The 10,093-nt window shown below is 53.5% G+C and overlaps 1 pseudogene; it reads right to left on the reverse strand.

Moving 5' to 3' along the window:
* Positions 1–9,427: 9,427 nt before the first annotated feature.
* Positions 9,428–10,093, reverse strand: part of LOC107120755 — a 72,580-nt pseudogene continuing 71,914 nt past the window's right edge.

Below are 10,093 nucleotides of genomic sequence, written 5' to 3' on the forward strand. Positions count from 1 at the left end.
AAAATCTGTGCGCACGTGGTTCTGTGGCTGCAGTATATGACAGAGGCAGAACTAACATAGCTTACTCTTCTTGGCTTTTCTTCTAGCTACTCTAGCTCTCTTTTTTATGTACAATGAAACACACGCAGAATTCTTCTGGATCTGAGATCTGGCTCTAATCTAGTGATCTCCTAATTGACAAAGGCAGTGCAGTTACCAGCACTCCTTACCCTTATTTATTGGTTGATGAAGGTTCGAGAATGTCAGAATGGTTTCTACTGTTGAATGATAAGCTTATAACTCTATTTGATCCTCTTGTAGTTGCTTGTTCAATGCTTCTGATGTTTATTGTTGTAAATGATTGTTGTTGTTGTTTAAAAAAAGAGAGACAGTTTGATGTGTGGGTAGGCAGGGACGTCACCAAGGGATTCATGGTGACCGATGGCGATGTGAACATTAGGGCAGCGGCAGAGCAACTGGGCCTGACGCGCATTTACTGTGCAGCCCACCTTATCCACCTCGTGGCTAGGGATGCTCTGGGGTTGGGTTCTTCAAAGAAACCCAATCTGGACGCTGTGACTATTGAGTTCTGGCATCTCGTCCAGAAATGCCGGTTCATCGAGAGTCACTTCTCTCGCAGTACGAAGGACCTCTATCTGCTGCACGAGAAGCAGGCGCTGGCAGGTTTGCCGGAGCACGACCTGCTAGGCGATGTTTCCACTCACTGGAACTCCACCTCTGTGAACGCTTCCTGGGGCAGGAGAGCGCCCTGACTGCCCTGATCTCTGAGAGCGGGGTCATTCGGGAAGAGAGCCTGTGGAGGCACTTAAGCCCTTGAAGATCTGTACAGAATTGCTCTCGTCTGACACGGCAGGTCTGGCTCTTGTCATCCCCGTGGTCCACACGGTCCATGAGGAGCTGGACTCGTTTCTGGAGCCAGCTGAAGGACGTGCAGACATGCTTCCAGCAGTCGGCGCGGTGGTGAGAAGGCTGCAAAGAGCACTGAAGAACCACGTCTGGTGGATGAAGAGTCACCGTCTGCGCTACCTAGTCGGTGACACTTCATGCGTCTGACAAAGTGGGCTGCGTTCACACCAAGCCATGGTTTTCGGGCAAATCATTGTTTAGGCAATGTGCAGGATCTAGCCATAGATTTGTCAGACTCATTTGCTAGGAGGGCCGGAACTGAACGTCTCTTTGTCAGGCCAAATCGCACACCCCTGGTGATTACTAACTCGCACAGGTTCTGCCCCCCCCCCTCAGTGTTTATGCTGCAGTGCAGAGACCCTCCGGTTTAGGTGCTGCTGCTGGCCTGGCTGGTAAACCGTTCATCATCTGATGCTGCAGCGGTGGTCGTCTGACCCGAGTATTTTTTTTTTACTTAAGCTGACAGTCCTAGGAGACAGAGGCTGCTTGCTTGGTCTAGGGCGCATGAAGGGCCACCTTCTGTGATGCCTACAGGTGACACTTCGTGCATCTGACAAAGTGGGCAGCATTCATGCCAGGCCATGGTCTTTGGGCAAATCATTGTTTTTAGAAGGTGCAGGGGGTTGGGCTAGATGACCCTGGAGGTCCCTTCCCACACTATGATTCTATGACTCTGGTCACAGAGAGGTCAAACTCATTCGTTGCGAGGGCCGGTTGTGACAGGCTGTGGGGGTCACCGTGCACTGGTTCTGCTGCCGGCCTGGCTGGCAAACCCTTCTTCCTCTTATGCTGCAGAGGTCCTCTGGTCTGACCTGGGTATTTTTTGGACCTAGGCTGACATGATGAGACAGAGGCTGCTTCCTTGACCTGATGCATGAAGTGTTACCTTCTGTGCTAACTAGATGTGACTCTTCATGCCTCTGAGAAAGTGGGCTGCATTCACACCAGGCCATGGTTTTTGGGCAAATAAGAACAAGGGTCCCAAATCTTGTTCAGCCCCTGGGTTCCTTTGGATTTCCAAAACAGGCTAGGCTAGTGGTTAGTCGCCTTCTGGGCATGGAGGAGGGGCCACTGGGGGTGTGGGGGAGAGGGAGTTGTGAATTTCCTGCATTGTGGGGAATGGGGATCCGCCCTCAGCCCTGGGAGACTGAGCGGCCATTCTGTGGCTCGTGCAAGCTCCTTTTTTCGCCTGCCTACCCTGTCTGGTGGGGCTATTTTCCTTCCTCAGTCGCTGCCACCACTCACGGGATTCACACTGCCTTCCTAGAGGGACAGTGAGACCCCTCTGGCTGATTCCCCAACCCGGGAAAGTGCGTGCCAATCTTTGGGTGTCCCCCGGAGAGTTGACAACCCCTATGATCTGTGACCACTTGGGCTCCCTGGCCTCCCTTTTGCTTCTGGGTTTGGACACTGACAGTTGGGTTTGGACACTGACAGGCACAGTGGCACAGGTTGTGGGGGACCACCTTGCACTGGTTCTGCTGTTGCTGGCCTGGCAAACATGCTCCCTCAGGTTATTTTTTAATTTATTTATTTTATTTAACCTTAGATTTACTATACCGCCCTAACCCCCGAAGGGGTCTCTGGGCGGTTCACATTATGCTGTTCTAAGAACTGCTGTTCCTACCTAGGGCCACATCAGAAATTGGGGTGGGACTTCCTACCGGCACCCTGGTGGAATGTGCACTCCTATTTTTTTTTTCCCACTTTTTTTTTTTTGTTCTTGAGAGGTTATGCATGCTGCAGAGATTCTCTGGTTTGCCCTAAGTCCAGTTGGGTTTGGACACTGACAGGCACAGTGGCACAGGTGGGGGGGGGGGCAGATTGCACTGGTTCTGCTGCTGGCCTGGCTGGCAAGTGGCAAGCAAACCATTCTTCTTACGCCGCAACCTCTTATTCTTCAACCTCCCTTCCTCCCGTCTCCAGGCCCCGCCGGGAGGTTGGCATCTGCGCTCGCCTAGAGTGCAGGACAACCTCGGGCCGGCTCTGGGAGCAGAGGTCCATCAGTGGCTATTACCCACATCGTATAGAGAGGAACTCTCGGTCTGGGGCAAGGGAGGCTCTGTACCCTTGGTGCTCGGGGGGGGGGAACAGTGGGAGGGCTTTTAGTGTCCTGGCCCCACTGGTGGTCCTCCTGATGGCCCTTGGTAGTTTTGGCCACGGTGTGACACAGAGTGTTGGACTGGATGGCCATTGGCGTAATCCAACATGGGCTCCTCTTATGTTCTTATTGACCCAGGGGGACCCAGGCTTCGGTTCTTGAGAGGATCATAGGCAGAGTGGACGTCTGAGATCCCATCCAGGGGGAAGGGTGTCTTGTAAAGCCTGGCAACAGTGAAATGAGGATCTGGCCCCTTCCAGAGTCTTTCTGAGGGTCTCTCATCCCTCCCTTTGCCCCAGGCCAGGACACCTTCTCCGGCTTGGGTGATGGCCAAAACACTGGCCTCTGCTGCCCCTGCTCAAGTATGCACACATGAATACGTAAACCCACCTCATACCGAATCTGACCCTTCGTCCACTGAAGTCAGTGTTACCCACTCAGTCCGACAGGGGATCACCAGGGTCTCAGGCAGAAGTCTTTCACACCACCTCCTACCTGATCTTTTTTACTGGAAATGCTGGGGATTGAACCTGGGACCTTCTACATGCCAAGCAGATGCTCTGCCAGGGAGCCACAGGTGCTCCCCCCCCCAAGTAGCAGGGCAGGCCTCAAAGCGGTGAATAGCTGTTCAATATTTGGATTCATGCCTCCTCACAATGGCTGCAATTTGCACCTTTGCCACCAAGAAAAAATCCTTACCCAGAAAGGCCACATTCTCGTAGTTCTCCAGCATGACTTCCCTGTACAGAGCTCTTTGTCCCGGATCCAGCAGGGCCCATTCTGCCTCCGTGAAATCGATGGACACCTCCTCAAAGGAAAAGGGACCCTGAAAGGAAAAGCAGATTCCCTCGTCAGAGATCCCGACAGGCAGAGATGGCACCTTGGAAGGGAGTAGTCTGGGAAGGAACAGGATGTCTGGCCTGAGATGGGTAAAGGGAACAGCATTCAGAGGATCTCTCGCCCAGACGCCTCATAGAAACTGCAGGAGCAAAAGCTCCCCTGAGAAAGGAAGAGGGACCCGGGATGTCCCCCCTGCTCATCACCTTGCGGGAGAAAAATCAGCGAGCCTGGGGCATTTCTGTACAACAGCCTGGATTGGCTGAGGCCTCTCTGTTGGGTTCCTCTCCCGTAAGACTTTGCAGGCTTAGCGACTGTCATCTCTCAAGCCTCTCTCTAGCCTGACAAGGCACCCTGATCCAAAAGGAATAGTTTTCATTTCTCTAGATCTACCATGTCACCCTCATACTGTCTCAAAGGTGAGAAGGTTTGTAGCTGCTGACCTGCAACATACTTGCTGAAGCAGGCGTTTGTGCTTCCAAGAAGGTCACAATAAAGTTTATACATACCATCCTTGACTATCTAGGGTAACTTGGGTATGAGTTGAAGGTTCATATTGTTCTTTTTATTTTGATATTCTTCTGCTAAAAGTGTGATACTCCATGTGGGCTGAACCTGTGGGTCCTGAGGACATAAACTGGTGAATACTTCTCTGCGCTGGGCTGGTCTTCAATCAGCTCTCTGTGAGCTCTTCCTGACCAGACCCGGGCGCTCTGTCTTTCACACTAGTGCACTAGGTTTGTGTTGAAGTATTCTGTGCTGAACATGGAAATGTTAAGTTTCTATCCTAAAAGATCTGTAAGTCCTGAAGGGCTTTCTGTCCTTAAGAAGCTTATATTGTAATAAATTGGTTTTGTTTGAGAATTCTGGTCTCTCTCGCTATGGATTCCATCACTCCCTTGCCCGTCTCCACCCAACCAATAAGAGAACTAAAGGGGAAAGGGAGGGTCCCAGGGAAACAGTCCGGGGGTCCCAGAATCACGCAACACTCACCTCTCCTACCAGGACTGGAAGTATGGCAGCTGCTTCCACACCTCTGAAAAGATGTCGGCTCAACAGCATCTCTTCACTGCCTGTTCCTGAGACAAAGGAGGAAGGGAGGGTGTTGGCTTGCTTGCTGGTTCCCTGCTTCACACCCGTTCCCTGTTTACACTCAATACATTTTTGAACACTTTTTATTGACTACTGGGAGAAGCACATGGTACCCATGAGCCTCAAGGACTGTAAATCCGGCGGACATACTTCAGACTTCTGGGAGACCGGCATTTCCTCTGCAGGGAGGGAAAGACATTGCATGACATGTCATCCTCACATTTGGACCAGACATGACTTGCCTGCACCTGGAGACTCGAGGGTTACACAAGTGAGTTTTCAGAGTGTCTCCTGGCAGGCTTCCTTCCCAACCAGGTTTTCAGGCAGACGCAATTTGTGCCGTTCTCGGGTTGAGTATTGTGGCTCTCTCGGCGGAGGCACGGTCTCTAAACCTTGGCCCGATGTTGCTGGCGTGGCGCTGGTGGAAGGTTACGGCTCTGATGTAACGTGTAGAAAATCCAGGGCCACCTGTTCAGATGTTTCGCCTCCTTGGCACACAACCAGGCGGACAGGGAGGCAAAACATCCAAACAGGCGGCCATGGAGTTTCCAGACATTACACCAGTTCCACAAGCTTCAGCCAGCGCGGTACCAGCAACATCGGACCAGGGTCCAGAGACCACGCCTCCGTCGAGAGAGCCATGACGCTCAACCCGAGAACAGCGATAACCAGAGTACCTGAGAGACTTTGTGTGTTCAGGTGCTTTGGAACTTAGGGGGGGGGGCTATTGTGTGCTTATCCTGGGTCATCCCTGAGCACGTACCTCAGACTGGCTGAGCTTCTTACTCCAGAACAATAGCTTACCAGGATCCTGGAATGGACCAACGGGGAAGTAGTGTTATGGTATTTACCTATCGTTGGGAGCGGGGTGCTTTAGGGTGTGTGGTGTTTGCATGCCTTATAACAGGGTGGCTGCCCTGGAGTTCGTTCTCGTAGTGTTCCTGAAATCACCTAATAAAGTAGAGCTGTTTCACTGCAATGTGTCCAGGACCCAGGATTTAACATGCAACATCAACATGATATCAGCATCTGTCCCAAGGCCCTCCCCAAAGCCCAGAGCACCTGGGGGTGCCGGTCTACCGCCTGCCATCCGTCCCCCCAGCACCCTGTTTCCCACAGCGGCCTGCCAGAGGCCCCTTGAAGCACAGGCACAGAAGCCAGATTTTCCCAACATTATTGACCCCAAGGAACTGGTTTTCAGAGCTCCGCCGCCCCAGAAGATGGAGGTTCCCTGTATCCACCAGTCTGAATAGTTCTGCCGAGGATAGTCTACCTCCCACCCTCCCCGGCAACTTGATTTCTTTTTATGGAAGAAAGGTTAGATGTGGACTTTTCAATTAATGGGAGAACTTGCCCTTCAGGAATTTGTCTAATCTCCTTTTGGAGGCATCAGAGTTAGTGGACAAAAAGTTAACTCTTTGCTGTGGGAAGAAATATTTATTTCCCTCCTGACTTGAACTCTCTGCCCATCACATCCATGGGATGTTCCAACTGCATCCTGGCAAAAAGGGTCCTTACCAAAGGAGAGGGGTTCTTGGGCACGCTCCACGGCCTGCGCCCCCTGCCCTTGTTCCAAGGAAACGCCTTCCGCCTCAGGGATTGTGGCTTCCATCTTCAGGGATGGTCCCCACATCTGAAAAATGCAACAAGGGAGAGGGGTAGGAAATGGAATGGAAAAGAGACCAAGGAATGGATCCTGCCCCATGCCCAGACTCGGCACCCTTCCATCAGCCGACCTGCTGAGTTGTTTGGAGGGATCAGAAATCCTCTAGTAGAAGAGGCTGCTGAAGGAGGCCATGAAATGTCCCACTTGGATGATCAAAACTTGGGCAATGATCTCTCAGGGACACTTCAGGAGAAGGCCCGATGTCATTGCTTGAATTGGGCATACCTGGAGGAACCCCCCTCACCTGCTCTGCCTGCCTCTTCTCCTCAGCCTGACTCAGGAGGAAGCCTTCGGCCAGGGCCACCGCCTGGGAACTGGTCTCCGGCTCACATCCTCTGACCCAGCCCTGTATTTCCTGGGGCAGGAGAGTCAGGAACTGCTCCAGGATCACCAGGTCCAGGATCTGCTTCTTGGTGTGCCTCTCCGGCTCCAGCCAGTGGCTGCAAAGTCCATGGAGCTGGCTGCAAACCTCTCGGGGCCCAGCGGCCTCATGGTAGCGGAACAGCCGGAAGCGTCGACAGTGTACCTCTGAGGTCGCGGTGTCCTTGGCCAGGACCTCTGGCCCCCCAGCTCTTTCCCAGAATTTAACACCATTTCCTGCTTGGGTGGGATGGGGGCTTTTCCTTGCTCTCTTGCCAGTTCCAGGTCCTTCTGGGTCCTGCTCTTCCATCTCTTTCCCCTTCTCTTGGGTCACCTCTGTCTGTGAAAACATGCCTTTACTCACTTGGCTATGATGGGGGGGGGGGGTTGTTCTCCCTGAGGGGAGGACAGAGAGAGACAGACAGCAGCATGTCAAAAGGAAAACCCGAAAAGAATGAAAATACAATATTGAACATCACAAACCCGAATTGCCCTGGTGGAGGAGATTGCCCTTTTACGCATCCCTTCGACAGGCCTGAGGGATCAGGCGAGAGCTCTGTCCGAGCACCCAGCAGAGGGGAAGGGTGAGGCATGTGTCCCTGGGAAGAGCAGGCAGCTGGACTAGACGGCCTGTCTGGCCCCTTCCGGCTCTATGACTCCAGGATTGCATGATTCGAAGAAGCAGCAGCTGAGATCAGGAGAGAAAGGCAGACAGGCTCCGGAATGAGATCTGGCTGAAAAAAACGGAGGCACAGAAACACTCCCTCTGGGCAGCAGATGTGGGGTAAGGGGACCTGCGACTCTGTGGGATTTCCTCTGGCTTCCACCCATGCTTAGCTCTGCCAGAGCGGCTGACAATCTCCTTTCCCTTCCCCTCCCCACAACAGAATCCTCTGAGGTCGGTGGGGCTGAGAGAGCTCTTAACAGAAATGGCTCCTTTTCAAGGACAGCTCTTGTCAGAACTGTGGCTTGCCCGAGGTCATCCAGCCAGGTGCAAGTGGAGGAGTGGGGAATCAAATCCGGTTCTCCCAGATTAGAAGCAGAAGAGGAGATTGGATTTATACCCCATGGCCCTTCACTACCCAAAGGAGTCTCGGAGTGGCTCACAAACTCCTTTCCCTTCCCCTCCCCACAAGACACCCTGTGAGGTCGGTGGGGGTGAGAGAGCTCTTGACAGAAACGGCTCTTTTTCAAGGACAGCTCTTGTCAGAACTGTGGCTTGCCCAAGGTCATGCAGCCAGGTGCAAGTGGAGGAGTGGGGAATCAAACCTGGTTCTCCCAGATTAGAAGAAGAAGAGGAGATTGGATTTATACCCCATGGCCCTTCACTACCCAAAGGAGTCTCAGAGGGGCTCACAAATTCCTTTCCCTTCCTCTCCCCACCACAGACACCCACTGAGGTCGGTGGGGCTGAGAGAGCTCTGGCAGAAACGGCTCTTTTTCAAGGACAGCTCTTGTCAGAACTGTGGCTTGCCCAAGGTCATCCAGCCAGGTGCAAGTGGAGGAGGAGTGGGGAGTCAAACCCGGTTCTCCCAGATTAGAAGCAGAAGAGGAGATTGGATTTCTACCCTATCATGACCCCAGAGGGGTCTTTGGGTTCCGCCGCCACCACTCTGGACTCGAGGCCCCCTGAGAAGGCCCAGAGTACCCTCCCGGTCCCATCCAACATGCCCCCTTTTCAGCCGAGAACACACAGGCATTGACTGACCCAGGCAGGGAAAATAATTACACAAAAAGGGCTTATTAAAACAACAGTGGGGCAGGGACAAAACAAGACAGGGCAAGGTGTTTAAAAAGGGTATAAGAGTGTGAAAGGAAAAATAAACATAAACTGTGTGAAACTGTGTGAAAGGAAAAATAAACATAAGCCACCTGTTTCTACTCCCAGGCCCCAGCCTGCCTAGCCCTCACGCTGAGCCCAGTGTACATCCCCCTCTCTCCCAGACCAGCCTGTCCCCACAGTGGGACCAGGCCGCAGAGCCTCCAGCCAGGTGCAATTGGAGGAGTGGGGAATCAAACCCGGTTCTCCCAGATTAGACTCCTGCACTTAACCATGACACCAAACTGGCTCTCCGCCGGACTCCCCTTTCCCCCCAAACCCCTTTCTTAGCTTCCCGCACCCCCAAAGGGCCTCCTTCTGCCACTTTGTCTGCCTGCAAATTAAAATGACCGGCAAGAGAATGTCAGTTTCCTACATCCGACTTTCCTCGTCCTGAAAGACCCCGTTGTGACCCCCTGTAGGGCAGTGCAGGATTCTCCTGGCTGGAAATTGGGAACTGGAATCCTTATACGTCATGCGAGGCCGAGATGGAACCTGTTCACTGCTCACTAGGCAGTCAGTAACCTTGAGAGAGTGGGGGTGGCAAAGGTAACAGAGAGCTTGCCTGAGAGAAAGTGACCACACACACACACACACACACACAAATACACACATTCCTTACTCCCCTTTCCCCCAAACCCCTTTCTTAGGCTTCCCGCACCCCGGAAGGGCCTCCTCCTGTCACTTCGTCTGCCTGCAAATTAAAAGGACCGGCAAGAGAACGTCAGTTTCCCACATTCGACTTTCCTTGTCCTGGAAGACCCCGGTTGTCACCCCCCGCCCTCCCAAAAACGCCCCGAAGTCTGCTTCTATAGTGGGGGGGCAAAAGTGGTGCCTAACGGGGTTCTCAACCTCCCGGTGGGGCCCCGAAGTCCTCCCAGGATGGCAGCCGACCTCCAGCCGACAGAGATCCCTCCCCCGGGGGGAGAAAAGGGGCTGCAACTGGAGGGAGATGGACTCTCTCTCTCTCTGGGGTTCCCACCTGAGGTCCACCCCCTCCCCCAAATGTCCTGGAATTTGCCGCCCGGGAGATGGCAACCACAGGACAGCCCCACGCCCTGGCACGATCCCCCGCCTCCCTCCCTTCCAAGAGCAGAAGCTTATTCTCTCTCTCACTCACACACCCCCGCCGTGCACGGCCTTACTTCCAAGGAGATCTCCCCGGACCGGCTGCACCGCTCTCCCCGGCTGCTGCTGCTGTTTCTCCGAAGCCCCCCCGCCCCGTTCTCCCTCGTGATCCAGAAGGAGACCCCACCCCAGACACGCACGCGCGCATGCCCGGGAGGAAGAGCAAAAGAGCCCCTCCTCTCTT

Source organism: Gekko japonicus, unplaced genomic scaffold (genome assembly GCF_001447785.1).
Source record: "Gekko japonicus isolate JY-2015 unplaced genomic scaffold, Gekko_japonicus_V1.1 scaffold3055, whole genome shotgun sequence".
Classification (NCBI taxonomy): domain Eukaryota; kingdom Metazoa; phylum Chordata; class Lepidosauria; order Squamata; family Gekkonidae; genus Gekko; species Gekko japonicus.